The following is a 12565-nucleotide window of genomic DNA, read 5'->3' on the forward strand; positions in this document are numbered from 1 at the left end:
TCCAAACCTTTCTGGTTTTTGTCTCACCCGTTGTGACTTTGATGTGGTTTCTGGTTGCTGTTCTTCCTCAGATGTCATGGACTCCTCCTCTGGTACATAGGTTTCATCCATGTCATTCGTTAAAATGAATGAATCCTCTCCATCATGGTCTGACACCTCTCCCACTGAAGATGTATGTGGACTATTTTCTGCTGGTTTGTCTTCTACCACTTCCATTTCAATCATATTTTCTTGATGAGATAACTTTTCATTTATGAAGACAACATCTCGACTGGTTATAATAGCCTTTGTTGAAGGATTTTATAACCTATACCCTTTGACATCCTCAGGGTAACCAACCAGTATGCATTGTTCTGATTTCTTGTCCCACTTACGTCTTCTCTCCTTGGGTATATGTCTCATGACAGTACTACCAAAAATCCTTAAATGACTGAGGTTGGGTTTGCCTCCTGTCCACAACTTGTACGGTGTACAGTGGTTCAATCCACCTTTTACAATTCTATTTTGTAAATAGACTGCTGTGTTAATGGCTTCAGCCCAAAATTCCTTGCCTAATCTTGCATCAAATAAAAGGCATCTTGCTTTCTCGATCAGAGTCCTATTCATACATTCACAAAGCCCGTTTTGCTCAGGAGTATAGGGATTGGTTCTTTGATGAATTATACCCAGTTTCTTCAAATAATTATCAAAATCTCTGTTACAGAACTCTGTGCCATTATCACTTTTTATTTTACAAGTATTTTTATTTTATTTGACGTTGAATTCTCAACTCTTGCTTTATATTCTTTAAAATATTGTAAAGTCTCATTTTTACCTTTTAAAAAATAAACATATGTCATGCTGCTGTGATCATCAACAAAAATGAGAAAGTACCTTGATCCTCCTAGCGATACATTCTCCATAGGGCCACATATATCACTGTGTACTATTTCCAATAGCTTAGTACTCCTGTTCCCTTTATTATCGAAGGGCAACCGACTTTGCTTTCCTTCACAGCACACTATACAGTTGGACTTGTTGATGTCGGCCTTCTCAGTTAATTTGACCCCCTCCACAGCATCCTGCATTTTATTCATGTTATCACTGTTGACATGTCCCAATCTACAATGCCAAACTTCTGGAGACTCTGCTGTTGCTGCCACCAAACAAGATGAAGTATTTAGGTTATAAACTCCATTTATAAGTGATGCAGTCGCTACTAGAGTGTCCTGTTTATTAAATATCTCGCATCCATCGCTTGTAAAATACACCTTGTTACCCTGCCTTATCAGTTGGCTTACTGACAATAAGTTGGTAGATAATTTGGGCACACACAACACTTTTTCAACAGTTATGTTAAAGTCACATCCTTCAGTTGATGTTGTTATGTTTACTTTTCCACAACACAACACTGGGATTTTATTCTGGTTAGCAACCATGATTTCCTTGGTGAACCCAGAATAACATTCGTCGACCATCCAATCTTTATTGCTTGTCAAATGCGAACTTGCCCCAGAGTTCACATACCAGTCACTCTTGTCAAATATTCTGCTAAAAAACACGGCACTGAATGCATTACTTGTTTTTGACGATTTATTTTCAGAATTCTTATAAGATTTATCTTTATAAGTGCATTGATTACGGTAGTGGCCATGTTGTTTACAATTATAACATTTGACGTGTTGTTTTTCTTTGACAGATGTCGACATTCGTTCATTCTCACCATTTTTTTTTTTTTTTTTAATAATTTTATGGCCTGGTAACGAGACCTTTAAGCCCATTCTCACCATCTTTCTTGTACATAGACTGTGTACTCTTTACACTCTTTGATTTTTGATTCTTGCGGAAACAAGCAAACGCATTGTTGGCATCACTGTCTTCCGGTTCAATGTCCATCAATTTCCCTTTAATGGCGTCGGTTGTGATTATCATGCCCGAATGCTCGATTGCCATTATCATGGACATATATTTTTCAGATAATCCAGCCAACATGATAGATCCGATCCACTCATCACTTATGCCAAAACCCGTACCTTGTAATTTCTGACCAGCTTCAACAATTTGTGTTACATATGACGTCATCGAAGTGCAATTTTCTAATCGAATAGAAATTAAATTCCTCAGTAGACTTATTTTTCTTGTAAATCCCGAGTCATCGAATAACATCTTCAATTTATCCCACAATTCATTCGATGTTGCTACATTCTTTATATGAACATAAAGAGCCGGGTCAATTGTTAGAATCAACGTCGCTTTTGTTCTCGCATCGTCTGCAGCTGCTGGAGCAACGTTGGGCTCAGGTTTGATACACCCAACCATTCCCTCTAAGACAAGGAAATTTTCTGCTGCGTAACACCATTCACTGTAATTTTCACGCCCTTGCAGTTTCGGCACACTAATGTGATAGTTCGAACTGGACGCCATTACTGATGCCTGACGCGACACAATAAATCTGCACAACTCAACACACTTAGTCCTATTCTGCCACGAATTATTATTATCGATAATGTCCTGATAATCAATAATTATACTGTCGCGAGAACTAAGTACTTTTTATGAGCCAGGAGCGGCCTGGGCCCATAACCTGTAATAAAACAACGTGACTGAGCGAGTACCGGAAAAGAACTGAACTTTATTTTCTAAATACAAAAGTAAAGAATCTCATAGACAACATTTGATGACACTCTGGTACAAGATGTCGCTAGTAGTAGGTACATCTATATTTTGCTATTTATAATATTTATCTTCAAATAAGTCATACAAATTCTTAATAGGCCGGCAACGCACTCGCGAACTTGACATTAAGATTGTCCACGGACAATCTGTTCGTTTACCACCTGTTCCAAGAAAAACAGTAATAAGTAATAATCTTTTTAATATTTCAGTTTACTACAAATTACAATTTTTAAGTTTAAAAATTCTTAAAAGGCCTGCAACACACTTGCGAACATTGCGAGTGTGCAGTAACGGCGGTATCAGTTAAGAACTGTTGTAATTCTTGTTAGGGCACGATAATTATACACACAGTATCCGTAATAAAGAAATATATTTACTGTTTAACTTGGAAGTGATATGTCTGCTTCCTACCACGATACACATTGGAATGAAACAGAAATGACCTGGAGCAGAGTGAGGTAGACAATTTGGCGCCTCGACAAGATGGCGGCTCGATCGCTCATTCAAATGACAGGAAAAAGTCAATACAATGATTAATTTTTGCAATATTACTCAAATAAATCAACATGCCCCCTCAAAAATTAATTCTTGTACAAATCAAATGCCTAAACAGAACTATATAACTTCCAAGCGAGTCTGGGAAAATACAAAAATAATGATCCAACATTTGTTGCTCGGATAAGGGAAAACCCAGAAAAACCTTATCAGATCATTTCATCATCTTAAATTCGATACATTATATATATTACATATAATTATCAGAACACAATGAATATAACAGAATAATTAAATTAATAACAAATAATAGCCAACTCATTAAATATTATAATTGTAAACCCATGTTTCTCCTCATTTCATGAAACGTAACCGCTGGTAATGGTTTTGTTAACGCATCTGCAGGTTGTTGACCTGTGGGAATGTATTTTAGCTTTATTACATTTTTCTCTATTTGTTCCCTAGAAAAATGTCTGTCTGTCAGTTAATTGTCTTCATATATTACAATAGGAGTGGATATATCAATATGAATACTCCTTACCAAAGATTTAAGCCATAAAGGCTTCATATAAGGCCATATACTCAGCCGCTGTGGAGGAGGCTGCTACTGACTATTATTTCTTTGTTGTCCAGGTTATTGAACAATGTTCAAACAATTTAAATATATACCCGGTTGTACTCTTTACATCATTACCTCCCCAATCGGAGTCCACATACCCAGTTAAGATGTTATTATATTCACACCTTTTATAACATAATTTAAAATCAGTTGTGCCTTTTAAATATCTAAGCACTTTTTTGAGGCATTGCCACAATTCTTTATTATTTTAATTTGTGTACCTACTTAATATATTAACGCTAGTGCTTAAGTCAGGTCGAGTACATAGCATTATATACATTAGACAACCAATTAAATTGCGACATGGAGCAGTGTAATTTTTTCTGAGTTTAGTGCTTCATAATTGAGTTTACTATCCATAGGAGTAGTTGCAGGTTTTTGTTGCAATCCTGCATGCAAAATTTATTTAAAACTGTTTTAATATAAGCACTTTGATCTAACATTATCATATCATCGCAACGAGTTATTTTAATTCCAAGAAATAATTTAATTTCATGTAAATCTGTCATTTTAAATTTACTCATTAAATATATTTTAAAACTGTTTATTGTATTTACATTAGCACTCACTATTACCAAATCATCAACATAAAGTACCACATACATATTTTTCTGTATATCTCCTTTATTTAGTATATAAATACATCTATCTACTGATGAATTCTGAAAACCCTCCCGCCTAAGAGACTGTTCAAAAATTTCAAACCAGAGTCTAGCGGCTTGCTTTAGCCCATATAATGCTTTATTTAATTTACACACATAACCATTTTTGCAAGACACCCCTTCTGGAACTTTCATATATATTTCTTCCTGTAGTACCCCATTTAGAAATGCAGTTTTTACGTCCATGTGATGTACAAGTAAATTATATTGATTAGCAAAAGCAATAATAAATCTAAAACTAGCTATTCTTGCAACAGGTGCAAAAGTCTCATTATAGTCTATGAGATATTCCTGGCTAAAAGCCCTAGCAACGAGTCGAGCTTTATAGCGTAAAGGCTTTCCGAATTCATCATTTTTTATATTAAACATCCATTTGCAATCTATAATATTTTTGTTATCTGGCCGTGGTACTAAAGTCCATGTTTTATTTAAAAATAGAGAATTTAATTGCACCTTCCCAATGAACTCTATCGTCTCGTGTTTTAATCTCTTGAAACGAATTTGGTATTTTACACAAAATTGAACTAGCATTATTTATAAGAAATAGGGGGACGACTTTAAGCCTATCACTCCTACGTGGTTCAATACAACTGGTTGTGTCCTCATTATTTACGACCACTGAAAGATCATCAGAATGTGCATTTGGTTGTTCAAATTCGACGATGTCATGGTTAGTTTTGCGAATTTTCTGAGGAACTTCATAATCATCAGATTTACAGGTATCTGATTTATATCTGTCAGTTTTTTGAGACTTTATTGACTTTGAAATGTTGTCAATGTTAACATTATCATGAGAATTTACTATATTCTCTTCAGGTCGCAACGCAGGCCTGGATTGAAGTAATTTGTCTCATCTACTATGACATCTCTGACAGTAATAAATTTTTCGCATTTAGGATTCCAAACTTTATAACCGTTTGGTTCGTATCCCACAAGAATACCTTTCCATGACTTAACATCGAATTTTGTCTTATATAACTTATCATGCACATAAACTGTTGAACCAAAAAAATTTAAATATTTTATTTGTGGTTTTTTGTTATGCCACATTTACGAATTCAATCATCATGTAAGTAATTTATATATTATTTAACATTGTACATTATAGTATGAAGTTGTAATAATTTTAAGCAGCATTATTTTCTTTAGGTGACGTAATTGGTGAATAATATCGTAATTGAAAAGGATATTTCTCTTTAAATGTACAAGCTGTGTGTGATGCAGAAATAAAATATATTAATGTTGTTCCCCATGGCCTGGTGCCGCTCATGATGCAACAACTTTTGTAAACTCAGTTCTACAAGTTAATTCAAATTTATTGATAAGAAGGTAGAACTTGATAAATGTGCCAACTAAATTAACAGGTATATTTGTTTATAGCTTAATATCGTACAGGTCTACTGAGAAATCACTGGATGGTTGTTAATAGTGCTTACTCAAATATACCTTATTCATTAACACCATTTCTCTGACTGACCAGAGATATGATGAAGTACACATTAAGAATAGGAATACTATAGAGAGGTAAATATATAGTATAATTTAGAGTATTAATAATTATACTATGTCAAAAAGTTGCAAGATATGTGACCCAAATGAAACATGATGTAAGGTTAAAATATTTGTCTGAAAATTTGGAGTATGGAAATGTCGCTTTAACATTGTATTTATTACTAGCTTAAGTTCAAGCTATTGTTATTGCCACAGCTGTTATGCAAAATATTTGTAAGGATTATAATTTGTAGATATACCGGCAGAAGTTTTAGTTCCAACACTTGATACAGTTTCAAGTCAAGAAGTTAATGAAGGAAATCAAGACGTAACTGAAAGAACAAGCTTTATTTATTATTTTGGAAAATTAATATATTCTTCTTAATTCTAGCAGAAACAAACATGTTGTATTTAAATGTCCTTTTGTACATATAAAATACTAGTACTTATTTTTCTTAGAAGAAAGTTAGTTAAAATTTTAATAAGTTATGTCGTTAATCTACCTATAAAATTAAATTATTATTTATCATAACCATGTAATCTAATGAAATATTAGGAAAAATAAATAAAACATAACATAATATAAAATTTATTTCATTATACTCTTATATATTACTAATATGTAATCCAATGTTATAAACAAATGTTATAAATGTAAACCAATGAAAATGTTAAAACCATCAACTTCAACTTCAACGAACATTATAAAACAGAACTGGTACAATTGGTTCAGGCTTTGTATAGTTATGCGCTTACCTACACATTCTGCGATTCATTTTTTATATTATAGATGACACTGATGACAAAGGCACTCTTCTCGGTTGCTGGAATGAGAGATAAGTTTCATTAGGTTAGAAAATTATGGTTCCCGAAACTAAGAGCCTTCTGAAAAGCGGTCACCACGTTCGAGTAGTCCACAGGAAAACAAATATGGTGCCAAACTCATTGCCGTTAATATTTTTTCCTAATGTTTTAAATATGATAGCAAACGATGGAAAGCCATTAAATAAATTGACCAGGAAACCGTGTAAGCCTTCGCCCCATCGCCAATGTTCTTTAGTAATTTTAGTAAGATGAGGAAATTGAATTGAATCACTATACATTTCTTAACAAAAGTCAATCGATTTAATTTAATTTATAGGTTGGTCTGACGCACGATACCATTGTAAGTCCGGTAAAACTATCGATGGTTAAAATATTTACTCTCTAGACCCTTCGTGTAAAACCAGCCATATTCTGCTGCTGGACAGGCAGAGGTAGGCACGTAAGCCATCTAATTGTGCGAGATTTTGAAAAATTTGTTTATTATTATCATATTAACAGATTTAAGTTCTACATTTTATTATATACCCAAGAATTTACAAGAATTTCATTACTCTTTTCAGTATTTACAATAAATCCTTTAGCTTCAAGAAGTGTTCTAGCGTCCTGAATATTTTGTAAACATTCAGTGTAGCTGGAGGACATAAACTTAATATTTCTTGTGTTAGCTTCTAATATTAATTTAATTATTCTAAATTCTAAACATTTTTATGAAACATATTCTTAAGAATCTTGCTACAAGTGCGCATGTGCAATAGTTACTCATTTGACTCGTTCGGTTGTTTACGAGTTGTTACGAATTGACTCGACCATTTTCCCGAAGTGGGATGGTCGAGTCGGAGGAGGGAGTTGTGATTATAAAAGAGGTTGTGACACATGCGCAGGGGCCACTTTCGGTTCCGACCGCCGACCCGTGCGGATGTCTGCTCCAGTGCTCTCTCCGTGTGAGTCATCAGTGCTGTAGTGCCATCTCGCTCGCTCCGTGTGAGTCATCGCCGCTTGCCAGTGCGCACGCGCTGTCCGACCGCTGCCTTGCTGCCTGCTGCCCTCTCATTGGTCAGTCCGATCGCTGCCTTGCTGCCTGCTGCCCTCTCATTGGTCAGTCCGATCGCTGCCTTGCTGCCTGCCGCCCTCTCATTGGTCGCTTCGCTTCAATTTATGAACGCGGGTTTACCTGCGGCCCTCAGATAGCCACCTAACGGTGCCAAACGGTTATCTGTCGGTTAACGCCTTGTGCGGGAGTGTTTTTGTTGTAATTTATAGATTGTTCGAATTTGCTTTGTTCAGTCTCTGAATATAGTTTACTTTTAGGAACATCGCTGACCAAGAAAAAGGTATTTTATAACCTTTTATCCACGATAATAGAGTTGTATCACAAGTAATAAGTGAATAACATTCTTTGATAAACTACCAGTGAGCGCGAGGTGGCGCGCGCGGCGCTGGACGCGACTGCCTATAGTAGGCTGTGAGCAAGCTCCTTCATCCTGGATTCCCCTTTTGCCTATGATTAAATTCTTTTTGACCTTCTTTGTCCTTTTCTGATTTTGATGCGAGCTTGTAGTCAACTAATCGCTTACTGAATAGGTACTTGTATACCTATGTTCCTTGAAGTTGTTCTTTTAGATCTTTTAAGGCTATATAGAATAAAGTTGTGTCGTGTGACTGAGTCTTGGTATTGTGTGTCACATTGGAATCCGCATCCATAAGTAATTTTAATAGGTACATATTTCTTGTTTCCGCAGACAAGAACACTGTGAGTGGCCTCTGCTAAACAAGAAGTAGCTGTAGCATTTGGTTTCATTTGAAACCTGCGTCCTATATTAATCCTGTTTGAGATTGCGGTCTTTTCCTCTGGGTTCAAATTGGGTGCATTGATTAGAATACTTAGATAAAAGTTGTAAAGTGTAAGCTTACTGCAAGATCAAACTGTATGTCTTCACCTGGAGTATTAGACTTTGATGGATCTTCACCCGATACCTGCAGCAGTTCATTGTCTCATCCAGTGACAAGTGGTCGTTAGGGCGGCGGCCGTGCGTTACCTGTTACGCGACGCTTTTGGTTATGTACGCCTTCGTTCGAGGATACATCTGGAATAGTAAGGTAAATGCTACATTACAACTGGATTTACACACGTGTAGTTACAATTTCAATCAAATGAAAACTGAGGGTAGTATTAAAGTCTCAAAGCTCAATGTATAATAAAACTTCACTTACAGGTAAGTCATATTGACGATTTTGTGTTGTACTTTGCCAAAACATGGTAGGGAAAATACTCAAAATGCGGTATACCATCAAAAGAAGATTCTTCCTTATCCTTGCATAGGTTCCCTCTTCCGTCCGAGAATGGGCCTCTGAAGTAAGTAGATCGGTTAATCTTTCCAATATGGACCGTCGATATTTGAGGTTTTAGAGGGGCGGGGAGGGGGTTGACGGCTACTTCGGAGCTTTTATATATACTCTAGGGGTAGGGCAGACAAGACCTTGTGGATAGTGGGGTGCTCTGATTCGGTTTTGGGTACTTTTTTGATATTAAAAAAGTACAGGATAATACAGAATTAGACAATACAGAAAGTTACAAACAATGAAAAAAAAATTTTCAGCTATAAATTTCATTTTAAAATCCACAACAGACCTTATGCAATCCAACTTTTTCAAAACTTACTTTAACTCATCCGAGTAAGGATTAAGCCTTCTGCCAGATGACCTAGTAAGTCTGGGCATCGCAGCAAATTCCTCGCCAGGACTAGTCAGCCCACTAGGACCAGCAACCGGTTCGTCAAGGATCGGCGCAGAAGAGGAGGCCGTGACAAGCGGCTAATTTAAGTCCAACACTTGCACTTCACTTAACTCTTCAAACAATGGGCTTCGGGGACGCCATGGTAGTCAAACGTTGTAAGTTTATAGGAGTACGTAAAACGATTTCTACTGCAAGGGTGACAAACGATGACTGGACGCCATTAAACAAAATGAATGGCCTAAAAACAAATTTAGTGATCACCAAAAAGTATCGATACCCGAGTAGTATCGATATTTTCAATAACTTTTGTACTATCTACAAAACGAATATGGGCATTTAAACCGATGATCCATATTAGAAAGTTTAATGTCGATACCAGAGTAGTATCGATACTTTGAAAATTTTCGGAACCCTACACTAAGTGATTGACGTTTGACATCAATTATTTGTCAAATATATTTTGTAATTGCGTGTTACTTACCAATTTGTGTGAAAAGTTTTAATAAATGTATCTCATGAACCGTAAGTTTGCTCAACCTCAATCTTTGCAAAACTCTTTCTTTTAGTGAGTACTATCTACAAAAAAATGGGCATTTAAATCGACGGTCCATATTGGAAAGATTATCCAAAACAGCTTCACTATTAACTATGTCTAATGAAAACTTTATTTTTAGTGTTAAAGTTTGGGCTAAATTTTGTTTTCCTAATGGTGATTGGACATCCATTGAATCATTAAAAACATTGAATGCCCAGCATAGGATACTATGTGAAAATCATTTGAATGAATCTTCATTTACCAGCAGCGATAGGAAAAGACTTAACAAGTTAGATTAAGAGCGAATACAGGAGGATATAGACCATTTAAAAAACAAACATTGTAGTCCATATAGAGCAAGTTATGACATCCAAGTGAGTATTTACATTCATATTCTACCTAAGTCAAATAGACAAATTTTTATAGTCATGCTTTTTTACATAGAGGTAGGAAGTACATTTCTGACACACATTTTCTCCATCCACTTATTGGATTTGTTATCTTTTTCGAATTTTTTATTCAATTATTTTTGTATATTTTCCAGGAACCATCAACTAGCAAAGGTATTTTGTAGGACTTGGACGTGAAAAAGTTCAGTGAACTTACACCTCAAAAGCAAACGCTGTCTAAGAGATGCAGAAAAAATCTATCGGAAATAGTGAGGCTCTGAAAAAAGTTTCAAGGTGATAAAAACTCCAAAAGATCTATATTAAGTGTACTAACATCAAACGAACCTAGCAATGAAATATTAAAAAGCACATTAAATAATTCATTTTCTTTACTATTACAAAGCCAACTGAAAAACTTTATAAGAAAATTAACTGGAATGAGATGGACACTGGATGATAAAGTGAACGTCTTGAGCATCTATAAGAAATCAAACTTTTGTTTTATATTATTGATTAGGTTATTTTGAAAGAAAATATTTTTTTAACTGGATTATTATACATAATTATAAGTTTATAATAATACAAATAGTTTTAATCCGGTATAAAAAATTGGTTTCTTTCAATGTGTAAAAGCTATGTTAACCAAAGACAATACTAGGTTATTTTGTCAGCTCTCTCAAGGCATTATTGAACAAAATTCCAATGGTATGTGGAATCAACAGCCCAGTAATACAGACAGTAAAAGAAATCACAAAAGACCAAGATGTCAATGATAATTTATGTAAAATGGCTTTTGATGAAATGTCAATAAGAAAAAATCTGACATATAACGTAAAACTCAATGCTAAGGCCGTACTACTGTGATAGCAAACCATAGTCGAACTTTCATGGTTATTGGTGTTCGAAAATGCTGGAAACAGCCAATAGCATTTTACTTCTCAGGAGATTGTGACACAGCAGACAAGTCAGCAGCTCTTGTCGAGGAGGTAACCACTTCTTTAGAATATTATACAAAATGTTGTTGAATATTAATTTTTACAAATTTACATTGGCTTGTTTGCTTGAGTGCATGTTTAAAGATTTAATTTTTTTTTAAACGGTATTTCCAATTTACACTAGATATACAAATAAACAGAAAACTAAACATAGGTTGGTATAATAATTTAATTAATTGAACAGCGGAAAGATATTAAAACTTTTTTATGACTTATTTATCCATTGAACCATGACCATCCAAACTAATAATTGATGTACCTCTGCTGTACCATATTTATTTTCTTATTGCCGCTTGACCTGTGATTGGTTAAAATAATGCATTAATTGTTTTGAGAATAAGATCATAACCTTCCATTGCAGGTACAGTAAAGTGGAGCCACATAGAGGAGTTTTATAATAAAGATCGCGAGAATCCCAACCGTGTTTGCTCCAGCTTTAACCCAGCACCACTTACAACCAGTACAGAATGGCAAACAGAAAATCAAAGAGCGCCTAGCAGATCAAATTTTAAGCCATTCGGTTGCAGTTGGAATAATTGCCAAAGTAAGTTTCAAAATTTTATTGAAAAGTACTTCAGCAACGGTTCCCGAACAAACAAACAGGCAGAAAATTCAAATTCAATTCAGATGAATGATGACAAGACGCCCCTGGAACAACTGTCGCTGGACAAGCTTTTCGACTGAACGGAGATTCGACCGACAGGAAAGAGGTATAAACACTTATTATAATAATACTTGACATCTGTAATTGTGGATGTGATCCAAACCCCACGTCGGTCCAATTAAAAACTAGCTTAGGCAATTAGTAGCAGCGTTTTTAATACGCTGAAATTATTATTCTTCGAAGACACTAAACCTAGCTGCGCAACTGAATATACCTGTAACAGCCAGGTGGAACCTCCAACCTCCCAGGGAAATTAAGTGGCATCGCCGACTCAGCTACGCCTACGTCTGGCTATGCTCTCGGGGTGTAACTCCCATGATTAAGTTAATCGTTATGAAACGAATAACTGTATGAAGAAGAGAGTGCCTGCGTCTGGCTATGCTCTCGGAGTGTAACTCCCATGATTTAGTTAATCGTTATGAAACGAATAACTGTATGTAGAAGAGAGTGCCTGCGTCTGGCTATGCTCTCGGAGTGTAACTCCCATGATTTAGTTAATCG

At 35.4% G+C, this 12565-nt stretch overlaps 3 long non-coding RNA genes across 5 annotated transcripts; 2 read left to right on the top strand and 1 right to left on the bottom strand.

The window, feature by feature from the left end:
* The first annotated feature begins 4773 nt into the window (after positions 1-4773).
* On the top strand, positions 4774-6236 carry LOC123720796. Its single transcript, XR_006756091.1, has 3 exons — positions 4774-5500; positions 5581-5955; positions 6177-6236. It is a non-coding gene; the product is annotated as an uncharacterized LOC123720796 (long non-coding RNA).
* Positions 6237-6641: 405 nt separating this feature from the next.
* LOC123720853 lies at positions 6642-9705 on the bottom strand. Of its 3 annotated transcripts, none has more exons than XR_006756100.1 (4): positions 9407-9705; positions 8959-9095; positions 8685-8831; positions 6642-6746 (listed from the first exon to the last, which is right to left on the bottom strand). It is a non-coding gene; the product is annotated as an uncharacterized LOC123720853 (long non-coding RNA). The 3 variants fall into 3 exon arrangements; XR_006756098.1 differs by having other exon boundaries at positions 8659-8831; XR_006756099.1 differs by lacking the exon at positions 8685-8831.
* Positions 9706-9922: 217 nt separating this feature from the next.
* LOC123720163 lies at positions 9923-11938 on the top strand. Its single transcript, XR_006756043.1, has 4 exons — positions 9923-10003; positions 10156-10390; positions 10561-11391; positions 11762-11938. It is a non-coding gene; the product is annotated as an uncharacterized LOC123720163 (long non-coding RNA).
* Positions 11939-12565: the final 627 nt, after the last annotated feature.

This window comes from Pieris brassicae, chromosome 2, assembly GCF_905147105.1.
Source record: "Pieris brassicae chromosome 2, ilPieBrab1.1, whole genome shotgun sequence".
Classification (NCBI taxonomy): domain Eukaryota; kingdom Metazoa; phylum Arthropoda; class Insecta; order Lepidoptera; family Pieridae; genus Pieris; species Pieris brassicae.